We start from the raw sequence: 12,781 nt of genomic DNA, 5'->3' as shown, positions 1-12,781 counted from the left end.
AACACTGTTTTGTCTTTTTCCAAATAGCCCCAGATATAGGGGAAAGATATATATAGGTGGATGCGGATCCTCAAACCCCTCAGCAAGATCTTCTGAGCATGGCTTTTAAGATACCTAGAGGCAGAAAAAGCCCAATAGAGATCAGGGGAACTACCAACTTTTAGGATATGCCCTTAAAGGCTCCAACGCCCCAAAGGGGCCTCATAGGATGCCATCTGGGTCCTGCTTCAATAGTGGAAAGGAAGGTCATTGAGCTAAAGCCTGCCAGACTTACATGCTTTTGCTGTGAGGAAACAGGGACACTGGAAGGTAGGCTTCCCCTTTGCTCCTCTAAGCGAGGGTTCAGTCTCTTTCAGCCCTGCTCCAGCCACCTATGACCTAACCTTGCCCAGAATGCTGGGGTTTACCACTGAAGGCTGAAGGTGCCCAGGGCCATCAGCCCCATCTACGACACTGTGGATGAGCCTAGGGTATTTCTACCAAAAATCAGGTAAACTGATCTCAGTTGCACAAGGGCCACTTAACTATGTCTTGCCTGAATAGTCAAGTTTTTTATTCTTCCCTCGAAGATCTCTGTTGTGAGTGTTGATAGTCCTATTTTCTGCTGCTTTGTTTAATATATAGTGTTTTTTTTTTCCTCCTACCTCAATTGCCCACTCATTTTTCAGGCTGGGACCTACCCCTAATTTAGAGCTTTCTTTCCCCCTTTTGCCAACTTCTATTATGAATCTACCTTTGCCACCCAGCTTAGTGTATCCCAAGGTTCTCTTTACCACTCCACAGTCACAGAGCTCCAGGGAAAAACAGCCTGGTCTCATCTCTCCAGTCAGCGGAGAACAGAAGCTCCATCTCCACACATGCTGAAGATGGGTTTTCCAGTCTACCTGAATCATTACCAGCTAGAAGCAGCAGTCATTGGGACTTGGACGTGAGCTGCAAAGTATAGAATTTTTACAACAATTTAAGTGTCATGCAGACTTTTCCTGGATGTGGACTTTTCCTGGACTCCTGCTCTTTGTGACAGCTCCTAACAGACTGAACTGGGGTTGGCTTACATTTTTCAGGGATATGGCATGGTGTTGGGGCCAACTTGGACTTGGTGAACATGTTAAGGACCCTACTCTTTTATGGATTCTTGCTGTATTGGCTAAGAGTTTGCTTAAAGGTTTTTAATCACTGTAAAAAAAATAGAGGACTAGATAAAGAAACCATGGCACATATACACCATGGTATACTATTCAGCCATAAGAAATTATGACATCGGATCACTTACAACAAAATGATGGGATCTTCATAACATTATACGAAGTGAAATAAGTAAATCAGAAAAAAACAAGAACTGCAGGATTCCATACATTGGTGGGACATAAAAATGAGACTAAGAGACATGGATAAGAGTGTGGTGGTTATGGGATGTGGGGGGAGGGAAGAAGGGAGAGAGGGAGGGGGAGGGGGGTACAAAGAGAACTAGATAGAAGGTGATGGAGGACAATCTCTCTTTGGGTGATGGGTATGCAACAGAACTGAATGACAGGATAGCCTGGACATGTTTTCTTTGAATATATGTACCCTGATTTATTGATGTCACCCCATTAAAATAAAAATTTATTTATATAAAAAAAACTACAATGAGATACTACCCTACACCTATTAGATTGGCTATTATCAACAAGACAGGTAATAAGTGTTGGGGAGGCTGCGGAGAAAATATAATGCTCATTCACTGTTGGTGGGGATGCAAATTAGTACATCCATTATGAAAGAAAATATAGTGGTTCCTAAAAAAATTAAAAATAGAATTACCATATGACCCATCAATTCCTCTGCTGGGTATTTACCCCCAAAACTCAAAAATATTTGTACGTAGAAATACATGTATTGCCCATGTTCATTGCAGCATTATTCACAGTGGCCAAGACATGGAAACAACCAAAGTGTCCCTCGAAAAAGAGGATTGAGTAAAGAAGATGCAATTTATATATTGTAAAATATATATATGTAATATATATTTATATATAAGATGTAATATATATATACTGTAGTATATATACAGCAATATATATTTATATTACAGATATTATATACAGACAGTGAAATACTACTCATCCATAAAAAATGATGAAGTAGTGTCATTTATAACAACATGGGTGAACCTTGAGAACATTATACTAGATGAAATAAGTAAATCAGAAAAAGCTAAAAACTATATGATTTCACACACAGTTGGGATAGAAAACTGAAACTCATGGACATTGATAAGCATACAGTAGTTACCAGGGGTAGGGATATGTAAGGGAAGGAAAGAACATTAGGGAAGGGTGAAAAGGACATATGTAAGGTGAGGAAAATGATTGGACTTTAGGTGATGAATATACAACATAATAAACTGTTCTGATGATAGAGTGATGTTTATCAGAAATCTATGTACACTTGTTGATCAATGTCATCCTGTTAAATTTAATATTCTAAATTAAAAAATGCTACTGGTTTCTGGTATTTATTTTGTATACTGCTACTTTCCTGAATTCATTTATTAGTTCTAGTAATTGTGTAGTGTAGAACCTTTAGGGCTCGCTATATAAAATATCATGTAAATAATGACAATTTTACTTCTTCCTTTTCAATTTGACTGACTTTTTTTTTTCTTGTCTTCTTGATGTGGCTAAGACTTCCAGTACTATATTGAATAAGAGTGGTGATAATGTACATTCTTGTCTTGTTTCTGATCTTAAAGAAAACACTTGCAGTTTTTGCCCATTGACTATGATGTTGTCTGCTGGTTTCTTATATGTGGCATTTATTTATTTATTTATTTATTATTTGAGACAGAGAGAGGGATTGATAAGGACAGACAGGAATGGAGAAAGATGAGAAACATTAATCATTAGTTTCTCGTTGCGACACCTTAGTTGTTCATTGATTGTTTTCTCATATGAGCTTTGACCATGGGGCTACAGCAGACCAAGTAACCCTTGCTTGAGTCAGCAACCTTGGGTCCAAGCTGGTAAGCTTTGCTTAAACCAGATGAGCCCACGCTCAACCTGGCGATCTTGGGGTCTTGAACCTGGGTCCTCAGCATCCCAGTCCGACGCTCTCTGGTCAGGCATATGTGGACTTTATTATGTTGAGATATGTTCCCTGTATTTACTCTTTGCTGAGAGTACTTATATAAATGGATGCTGGATTTTATTAAATGCATTTTCTGCATTTATTGATATGGTCATGTGCTTTTTATCCTTCATTTTGCTTATGTGGTGCATCACATTTAGTGATTTGCAGAAATTGTACCAATAATGCATCCCCCAAATAAATCACACTTGATAATGATGTGTGACCTTCTTAATGTATTGCTGTATTTGGTTTGATAATATTTTGTTGAGGATTTTAAAATCTGTGTTCATCAGGAATACTGGCCTCTAGGCTTTTTTTGTTTTTTGTAGTGTCTTATCTGGTTTTGGAATTAGGTAATGCTGACCTTGTAAAATATGCTTGGGAGTATTTCCTTCTTTTGAATTAAAATAATAATAATTTGAGAAGGGTAGGTGTTAGTTCTTCTCTGAATATTTGGTAAAGTTTACCTGGGAAGCCATCTGACTCAGTACTTATATTTCTTGGGAATTTCTTATTGTTATCACTCTTTCAATCACTGGTTGTAACCTGTGTATTCAGATTCTCTGATTCTTCCTTATTGGGTTTTGTAAGAGTGTATGTTTCTAGGAACTTATCCATTTTATCCAGATTGTCTAGTTTTTTGGCATAATTGTGCATAATATTTTCTTACTATGCTTTGTGTTTGTCTGATGTCAGTTGTTACTTCTCCTCTTTCATCTCTGATTTTATTTAATTAGGTCCTCTCTCTCTCTCTTTTTTTTTTTTTTTTTTTTGAAGCTGGAAACAGGGAGAGACAGTCAGACAGACTCCCCCATGCGCCCGACCGGGATCCACCAGGCACGCCCACCAGGGGCGATGCTCTGCCCACCAGGGGGCGATGCTCTGCCCCTCCGGGGCGTCGCTCTGCCATGACCAGAGCCACTCCAGCGCCTGGGGCAGAGGCCAAGGAGCCATCCCCCCAGCGCCTGGGCCATCTTTGCTCCAATGGAGCCTTGGCTGTGGGAGGGGAAGAGAGAGAAAGAGAGGAAAGCGCGGCGGAGGGGTGGAGAAGCAAATGGGCGCATCTCCTGTGTGCCCTGGCTGGGAATCGAACCCGGGTCCTCCGCACGCTAGGCCGACGCTCTACCACTGAGCCAACCGGCCAGGGCCAGTTTTTTTTTTTTTTTATGAATCTGTTTGTCAATGTTTTTTATTTTTTCAAAGAACCAGGTCTTGATTTCATTAATCTTTTGTATTATTTTATTGTTTTAATCTCTATTTCATCTATTTCTGCTTTAATCTTTTTATTTTCTTCTGTCTACTCACTTTGGACTCTGTTTGTTTTAATTTTCTTTAAATATAAGCTTAGAGTGTTCATTTCAGATTCTTCTTATTGGTAGAATTAGTCTGTAATGCTACAAATTTCTTTCTTAAAACTTCTTTGGCTGTCCTCATGAACTTCGGGGTGTTGTGTTCTCATTTTAATTTATTTCAAGGTATCTTTTGATCTGTTTCTTGATCTCATTGTTGGCCCATTTTTTAGTTTAATAACATGTTGTTTATCCTCCTTGTATTTCTATACTTTTCTGTTTTGTTTTGGTGATTGACTTTTATTATTACACCGTTCTGTTCAGAGAAGACTACTTATGTGATTTCAATCTTCTTGACCTTACTGAGATTTGTCGTGTGTCCTAACATGTGATCTATCTCAGAAAATATTTTACATGCACTTGAAAAGATTGTATATTCTGCTGCTTTTAGGCAAAATATGCTCTAAATATTTCAATTAAATCCATTTTCTCTAATGTGTTATTTATAGCTGCCATTTCCTTATTGATTTTCTGTCTGGATGACCTATCCATTGATGTTGAGGGGGTGTTGAAATCCCCTACTGTGACTGTATTGTTGTCAATCTCTCCTTTTATATCCATCAAGATTTGCTTGAGATGTATAAAATTTTACAAGAGTTATATCCTGTTTCTGGCTTGCTCCATTTATCATTATGTAGTGTCCTTCTTTGTCTACTACTATAGCTTTTGTTTAACAGTCTATTTTATTAAATATAAATATTGTTATCTCAGCTTTTTTTCTTTTCTATTTGCATCCCTTTACTTTTAGTCTGTGTGTACCCTTCATTCTGAATTGGGACTCCTGTAGACAACATATATTATCATTATTTATTTTTCAATTATACTTTAAATACAATATAGTAGTAATTTCTGGTGTACAAGGAGATGTAAATTAGAGCATATGAATATAGTCAATAATATTCTAGCTTTTTTGAAAATTTTTTTATAAAAGGGGCACATTGATATGATTATATATTACATATATTTTATGTAAAATATTTATATATTATAGATTTATATTTTAAAGTGTTTACATTCACTGCAAGTATATTTTAATTTTCTAGGGAAATTTTATCCACATGCTGTGTTGAGCACCAAGAACACATTCAACACAACAAACTAGAGCTTTTTAGAAGAAATAACAGGACCATATAGTTCATTTTAGGTCCAAAGACACTGTTCATTGGAAGTAATGTAGTAATTGAACTGAAGACAATAGCAAGATAAATTAACCTTCTTGAGGATTTGAGATTTTCCCCCTCACACTCATTACTTTAGTCACAGAAGAGCATGTATAAATGGCTGGGGGTGATTCTTTGTTGAATTATATGAAACACATTAAGAAAATTGGTCATAGCATAAAAAGTTGAAATATTTCTGTGTCATAATCTGTGTTCTGTTAAGAAGATGTAAAACTCTGCTGAGTAGAATAAAGTATCTGGGTGAATAAACCTGAGAAACAAGAATGCTCAAATATACCTCATGTTCGCAGGACAGAAAAAGCCAGCCACTCAATTCCCACTTGCTAGAGTAATTACCTTTTCAGAGACATTTTTAAAAACTTCACATGGTTGAAGCATCTCAAGTTTACATTTCAAATATTGAGAAACTGGTTCTATAATTTATATATTCTAAAATTTCTGAAGAAAACATAGTGAACAAGAATGACTTATATTATCACATTTCAAATCTTACCATAAGGGTTCTGTGGTAAAGGAGATTTTGGGATTAACTAAAGGATAGACACATAGATTAATGGAATAAGATACAGATCTTGAATTTATCCTACACAAATACAGTCTACTGAGTTTTGACAGTGGTGCCCAGACAAACCAAGGGAGAAAGGATACTCTTTTCGTGAAATGATGCTGGGAAATTGGGTATCAATGTTGTTTAAGGATTGCTTCTGTTTACAAGATGCCAGTAAGCCCTTTCTAAGAGCGGCCACATAATTTTCACTCCCACCACCCGTGTCTGAGGGTCACAGTAGATCCACAACTGTGTTAACCCTTGGCATTTCAACCTTTATTTTTTAGCCATTCTGTTTATGTGCTGGTACCATGCTGTGGGGGTAATGTCCACTATCTGATAAATTGTGGAACTGAGGGACATTACAAAGATATCCATTCATGGGATATCAATGTTTGCAAGTTGTGTGTTAAAGTAATCACTTGTTTTCTTCTTATTTATTTATTTGTTTATTTATTTATATTTAAACAATTAAATTTAACAGGGTGACATTGGTCAACTAGAGTACGTAGATTTAGAGAAAACATCTCTACATCATTTGGACAGTCAATTATGTTGTATACCCATTGTAAGTTTGGTGGATAATGAGGAATAATCACGTGGGGAATCCAGGCCTGCGAACTTTGGCTAGGACTGCCCACAACCAAGCACGCCAAAAGAAACTTCCTAGGAGTCCTTGGGAAAAAAGTGACTGACTGTCAGCCAGTGAGATTTCTCTACGTCATATTAGCCCGACTTCCCTAGAAGACCCCTTTAAATTTGCCCATGTGGTCTCTCCATGTGCGATTTTCCTGACCTCCATCTCCCAGGCCAGTGAATCTCATCCGAGAAATGCTCTGTACTGAATAAAGCCTTTGCTATTCCACACCTTGTGGCTCTGGCCCCCTTCCTTCCTTCTCGGCGGGGAAAAATACCTTACACCCATCACCTATTATCTACTGTCATCTTAGAAATTTGAACATATTTTTTAAATGTTCTCAGTCCAAGTTTCTTGCCTCGTTTTGGATTTGCAAATATCTTCTCCCACTGTATCCCATGGTGTGATATTCTTTTCATGCTTTTGTGGTGTTTATGGGAATAGTTAGTGGCTCTCAGTTTACCAATTTCTACACTAAGTTCATGCTTTGGTATCCTCAAGAAAAACTTTCCTTCCACAAAGCTATAAAGATATTTTTCTACATTTTTTGCAAAAGAAAAAGGAATTGATTACTCTTCACATTTTGATCTGTAGTCCATCTGACATAGATTATTGTTAATGTTGTGAAACAGGCATGAAAAATATTCTAGTTCCAGAGACTCATCCAATTGTTCCAGCACCATGTGGTGGAAAGACCATGATCTATCCAGTGTACTGCAATAGTCTCGGTCATGATTCAGGTAACCCTACATGAGCACTCTGAGTTTGGATTCTTTCTTCTGCTCCAGTGGATGAGGTATCTCTACTTTTAAATGATTCAAAGCCCCAACATCTTCATCTAATTCTGAAAGTTTGATTTCCTTAATGCCATGTCTCATGTAGGGTGAATTCTCAGCACATTGGTAGGGGAGGATTGTCATCACTGTGCTACAAATGAGGGAAGTGTGATCAAGAGAGGAAGTAGGTGCTCAAGTGTCCTTTAACCATTCAGGATGTGGTAGAGCCATTATGATATTTAAAGTGCGTGTTTATGTATTATGGATTTCTTACAGAAAAACACTCATGAATATCAATCTTATCTGAATCCTGAAGAGTCTCTACAGTTTAAATAGGAGAGTAGTACCCATATCAAGACTGCTCTGAAGAGACAGAAATGACTCAAATGAGTGACCCCAAAGAAATGGAGAAAGAAAGATCTTATTGCTCAAAGCAGCATCCAGGTGGAAGCTGTGTGAAGTAAAACCTGTATTCCAGGGCCAGGAGGGGGAGCTGGGATTTTCTGTGGTAGTTAATGTATGGCCAGACCTGCCAGACTCATTTGTCCCTCAACCACTTGGCTCACTGACTTTGAGGGCACCTTGGTGTCTGCAGTCAATATAGACAGTGAGGGGAGGTCAACGTTCACACCCACTTAGGCAGTATTCACGTCCATCATTTTTCTGAGTTTTGAGCTCCACCCCTCACTTCCTACTCCAGTTCACTCTTCTTATCAGTCTTTCCGATTTCATTTCAATATCTCTCCATTTCTTCTCAAAATCTTTTCATGGTCCTCACGGTGTTCTGGATAAAGTACACTCTTCTTTCTGAACTGAAGGGTGTTCATGCTCATCCAGCTGTGATCCTCTAACCTGACTCTCACTAGACTGCTTCGCTCAATCCTACAGGTGCAGTTACACCCTGAACACACCCTAACTCACACATTCACACACTCATATCATCTGCTATTGATCATTTTCTTGTTGCTCCATATCTGTTTCTCAGAGCTCTGTAGAACTAGCAAATTCTTTCCCAAGACCCCACTAACAGCACAGGATATGAAGTATCACTGAGATTCCTTTCTTTCATTTCTCTTCTCTACATGTGTCTCTGACTACTGAGGATTATGAAGGATGGCTTGATAAGTCTATGTAAGCATTTATGTGACATTGATGGAAACACAAGAATTAGAGTTTAATTACTGTTAATATTATATTTTATTGACATAGGTTTTATTTCTCTAGCTCATTTGTCACACATGACACATGTGATATTCATCACTCAGTCTGACATAGGAGTTCATTCCTATATATTCATTTTGTCTTATAAACATAATCCAACATACTTACATGATAGAGAGCACTCCATGACCAGCCACTCCTCACTCTCTCTTGCTCCTGTCCAAACAGCCTCTTTGTCTCCAGAGTTCTCTAGAATGTTCCTTCCTCTCAAGAATTTTTCACTCCCATCTCAAAAGACTCCACCTCCTCAAATTGCCATTTCTTAAACCACAGTCTAGTCATGGCTAAAGATGATTGCGTGTTTTCTCTCTTTCTCCCTTGTAAGTAATGTAATGGAATCATAAACCTAAGAATGTTCATATTCTGCTAAGAAGAGTTTCCAAAATACATACAGGAAATGGGTTCCCCAGGTCACAGGTGTATTTCTGATGTCTGTCACAAATGGTCGGCAAGTAGTAGGTGATCAGAAAATATTTGTCAGAGGACGAGTCAAAGACCAAAAGTAAATTTTGTTTGTGGAAAGTTAAGAAAATAAGTATTGAGTCTGATTAAGAGCAGGCCTATTGTGGGTCCACTCAGATAAGACCCTGTGCCCTGTCCTTCCTGATCAGGGGTTAAGACCAGCCAGAATGTCCTGCAAAACATTTCAAAGATAACATGGGAGTCAGAAGAGACCTATATCAGGGCTGAGTGTCTCCAGAGAAGCTGGACTCCTCTTGAGCCCTCATCATGGAAAAGCCCAGAAAAAGATCAAGAAAGGGGCTATACCCTTGGTGTGCATCCACAGCTGTGGGAACCCAGAAAAGTGGCATCTCCTGACTCACCACATCCTGTGTGTCTCTGTCCTTCAGACCCAGGGGCTCCTCCATCTGCAGAGTGGGAGCACTTTGAGCAGACGCCATGCTGTTCCTCCTCACTGCTCTTATCTGCCTCAGTCAGTTGTGGACACAGGGAAGGGACAGAAGAAGGAGGGGGCAGGGTGGCTCACATACCCTGCTCCTGAGAAATCTCTGGTTCAGGCACTTTGAGTTGTTGATGACTTGTTAAAAGAAAATCAACTTTGACTTTCTAGTGCAAATATCTGAGAAGGAATCTTCCAGGGCTGAGTCTGGGCCAGAGGACCTGCGTGCAGACAAGTGAGTCCTCCCTAGGCTTCGTGTCCCACCTCTTACTTCACCCCTGGGACTGAGGAGGGAGTGCAGGGGTCCTGGGATGAAGTGATAGAACAGCTCAGCCCAACAGGTGTCCTTTAACCATTCAGGATGTGGTAGAGCCATTATGATATGGTTTCTTTCCAAGAACCCTTCCCAAACCCAACATCTGGACTGAGACAGCCTCTATGATCCCCTGGGGGAGTTTTGTAAGCATCTGGTGTCAGGGGACCCTGGAGGCCCAGGAGATTCACCTGTATACAGAAGACACAAATATATCCTTGGATAGACAGAAACCACTGAAGCCCAAGGACAAGGCCAAATTCATCATGAAAAACATCCATCCAGGAAGATATTACTAACTTCCTCAGCTTTACTGCATGGTCAGAGCGCAGTGACTTCCTGGTTCTTGTGGTGACATGTGAGGAGCTCAAACCTCAGGTTCTTCCCTCAGAAAGGGGTTCTGCTCTTAGGGGGTCTCCCCTCTTACAGCCCAGCCCAAAGGGACTTGAGGGAGGGTGAGCCCCATCTAACCGCTGCCTCCTTCTCTCTTGGATTCTACAGCAAACCCAGCCTCTCAGCCCTGCCCAGCCCTGTCGTGACCTCAGGAGGGAACGTCACCCTCCAGTGTGGCTCAGTACAGGCATATGACAGTTCCGTTCTGACTAAGGAAGGAGAACACAAGCTCTCCTGGACCCTGACTCACATCGTCATGGCAAAGAGACATTTAGGGCCCTGTTCCCTCTGGACCCTGTGACCTTCAGATACAGGTATACACTGAGATGCTATGGATATTTTAAGAAGTACCTCCAGGAGTGGTCTCACCCCCGTGACCCCCTGAATCTACTGGTCTCGGGTGAGGGGCCCCCAGCCCCATCCTTCCTGAGCACCGTCAGCTCAGACACATCAGAAGTTGGATGAGAGTCAGAGGGCTCTGAGTCATGGTCTCACAGCAGAGATCTGCCCCTCAGATCCATGCATTCTTTCACACCCCTCTCCCTCTCCTGGGTTTTGAAGTTGGCAGGTGGGCAGGCAGGGAAGTGTCTTCAGGGTGACACAGAGCAGATTTAGAAAGACTAGTGATTTGGGTACTCCAGATTTATACCCAAACTCTCACGACTATTGTGTCTTCAACGCCAGGACCCTCTGGAGACCCCATCCTCCAACTGACAGGGCTCATCTCCACAGCTGGTGAGTTACTGAGAACTCTGCTCAGAGGGAGCACAGACCACCCAGGGCAGTTCTGAGGGTCTATCAGGGGATCTAGTGACCCCCATACACCCAGGGGTGGGCTGTGACCCAGGGGGCTGAAGGTCAGGCAGAGATACTGATATCCACAGGGATCCCAGGGCTCTGAAACTGGCAGGATAATTTAGGAAGTGCCCCCATAAGTAGTCCCATTTTAGTGACCCTTGGAGGTATGGGGTTCAGCTGAGAGGACCTTGACTCTGTCCATTTTGAGCTCTGTCAGCTCTCAGTGTTGCCCACTGGAAGGTTTGGGCTAAGCTGGGGTTAGGAGTCTCAGAGGGAGGGTCAGCCAGAGCAGATCTGCTCCTTAGAGCTCTTTCTACACTTGCCTACGCACACCAACTCACCTGGGTCTAAAAGCTGCCAGGTGTACAGTAGAAGGGTTTGGGGGACCAAGGAAAGATGCAGAAGAGGAGTTTAAATAATGTCTGGATTCCAGGGTTATCTCCAGACTTTAACTCCCTTCCTGTCCTCATTTCTAGAACCCATTAAAGCACCACCCCCTAAAGGGCTTATCTACACTCTTGGTAGTCACTGTGAGCTGGGAGCTCAGGGGGAGCACAGACCCTTCCCAGGGTGGTTCTCTGTCTCTCAGATGACCTCCTGCTCCCAGAGACTCAGCACAGCAATATCTCTCAAAGATGCTGGTAGTTCTCTAAATAGATGATGGGTAGAAGGTGGGACCATGGGGCTCCAGAGCTCTGAGGCTGTCAGGTGGCAAGTAGGATGGTCATGGCAGAGGGTGATGTTGGGGCTCAGTCTTGTGGAAGAGCAACCAGACTCCTGTAGCAGAATGGCAGCCTCCACATCTCACTGTCATTCTGATCTCCAGGAGGCTATGATGATCAGTTACTCCTCCCCACAGATGTCAGGCCTGCAGAGGGGTAAGTGAGGTCTCTGTGGGAGGTAGAGGGTGTGTCCATGGGGAACAGGGGCTTTGTCATGTGGATGGTCAGAAACCTGTTGTGATGCTAAAGTGGATACACCTTCCCCTGTGTGGCCTCAGTGTCCCCAAGTGTAAAAGGAGAGAATCGTGGCCAGAGCTCAGATTTCCTGTCAGTTCTGGCTCTGAGTTCCTGGTGGAGGGGGCTCACAGGGAAACCCCCAGGGTGTGATGTTATGGAGACTATCCCCTCTGACCCTGTGTAGCAGTGACGGTGACACTCTACAGGTAGGGTGAAGACATGGGTACATCCAGTTATAGTCTCTCAACTCATACTAAGTTCAGAGGAGGGAGGGGACAGGAGTCAGACCTGGGTCAGTTCCCGGCTCTGCTGCTCCTGCTCTGGGCCAGGTTGTCCCTTCTCTTCTCTGAGTGTCAGGTTCTTGTCTGTTCATCCCTGGTCCCATCCTGCTCACAGGCTGCTGTGAGGTCAGGTGACATACGGGTCCTCATAGAGCTCAGGAGGGCAGTTTTCACACTGCAGATTGACCATCTCAGAGTGGGCATCAGGGCTCTTCAGGGTGAAGACAAATCCCAGGAGAGATGCAGAGTTCACCCCAGATCCCTTGTCCCTCCTGGGTCCCTGCTGTGCTAGGGACAGGTCATAACAAAGGACC

At 41.8% G+C, this 12,781-nt stretch overlaps 1 pseudogene; it reads left to right on the top strand.

Annotated features, from left to right (window-relative positions):
* LOC136330130 (leukocyte immunoglobulin-like receptor subfamily A member 6) overlaps positions 1-10,894 on the top strand; it is a 46,206-nt pseudogene extending 35,312 nt beyond the window's left edge.
* The last annotated feature ends 1,887 nt before the right edge of the window (positions 10,895-12,781 follow it).

The sequence above is a fragment of the Saccopteryx bilineata genome, chromosome 3 (assembly GCF_036850765.1).
Source record: "Saccopteryx bilineata isolate mSacBil1 chromosome 3, mSacBil1_pri_phased_curated, whole genome shotgun sequence".
Lineage (NCBI taxonomy): Eukaryota > Metazoa > Chordata > Mammalia > Chiroptera > Emballonuridae > Saccopteryx > Saccopteryx bilineata.
This window is presented reverse-complemented; position numbering and strand designations above follow the sequence as displayed.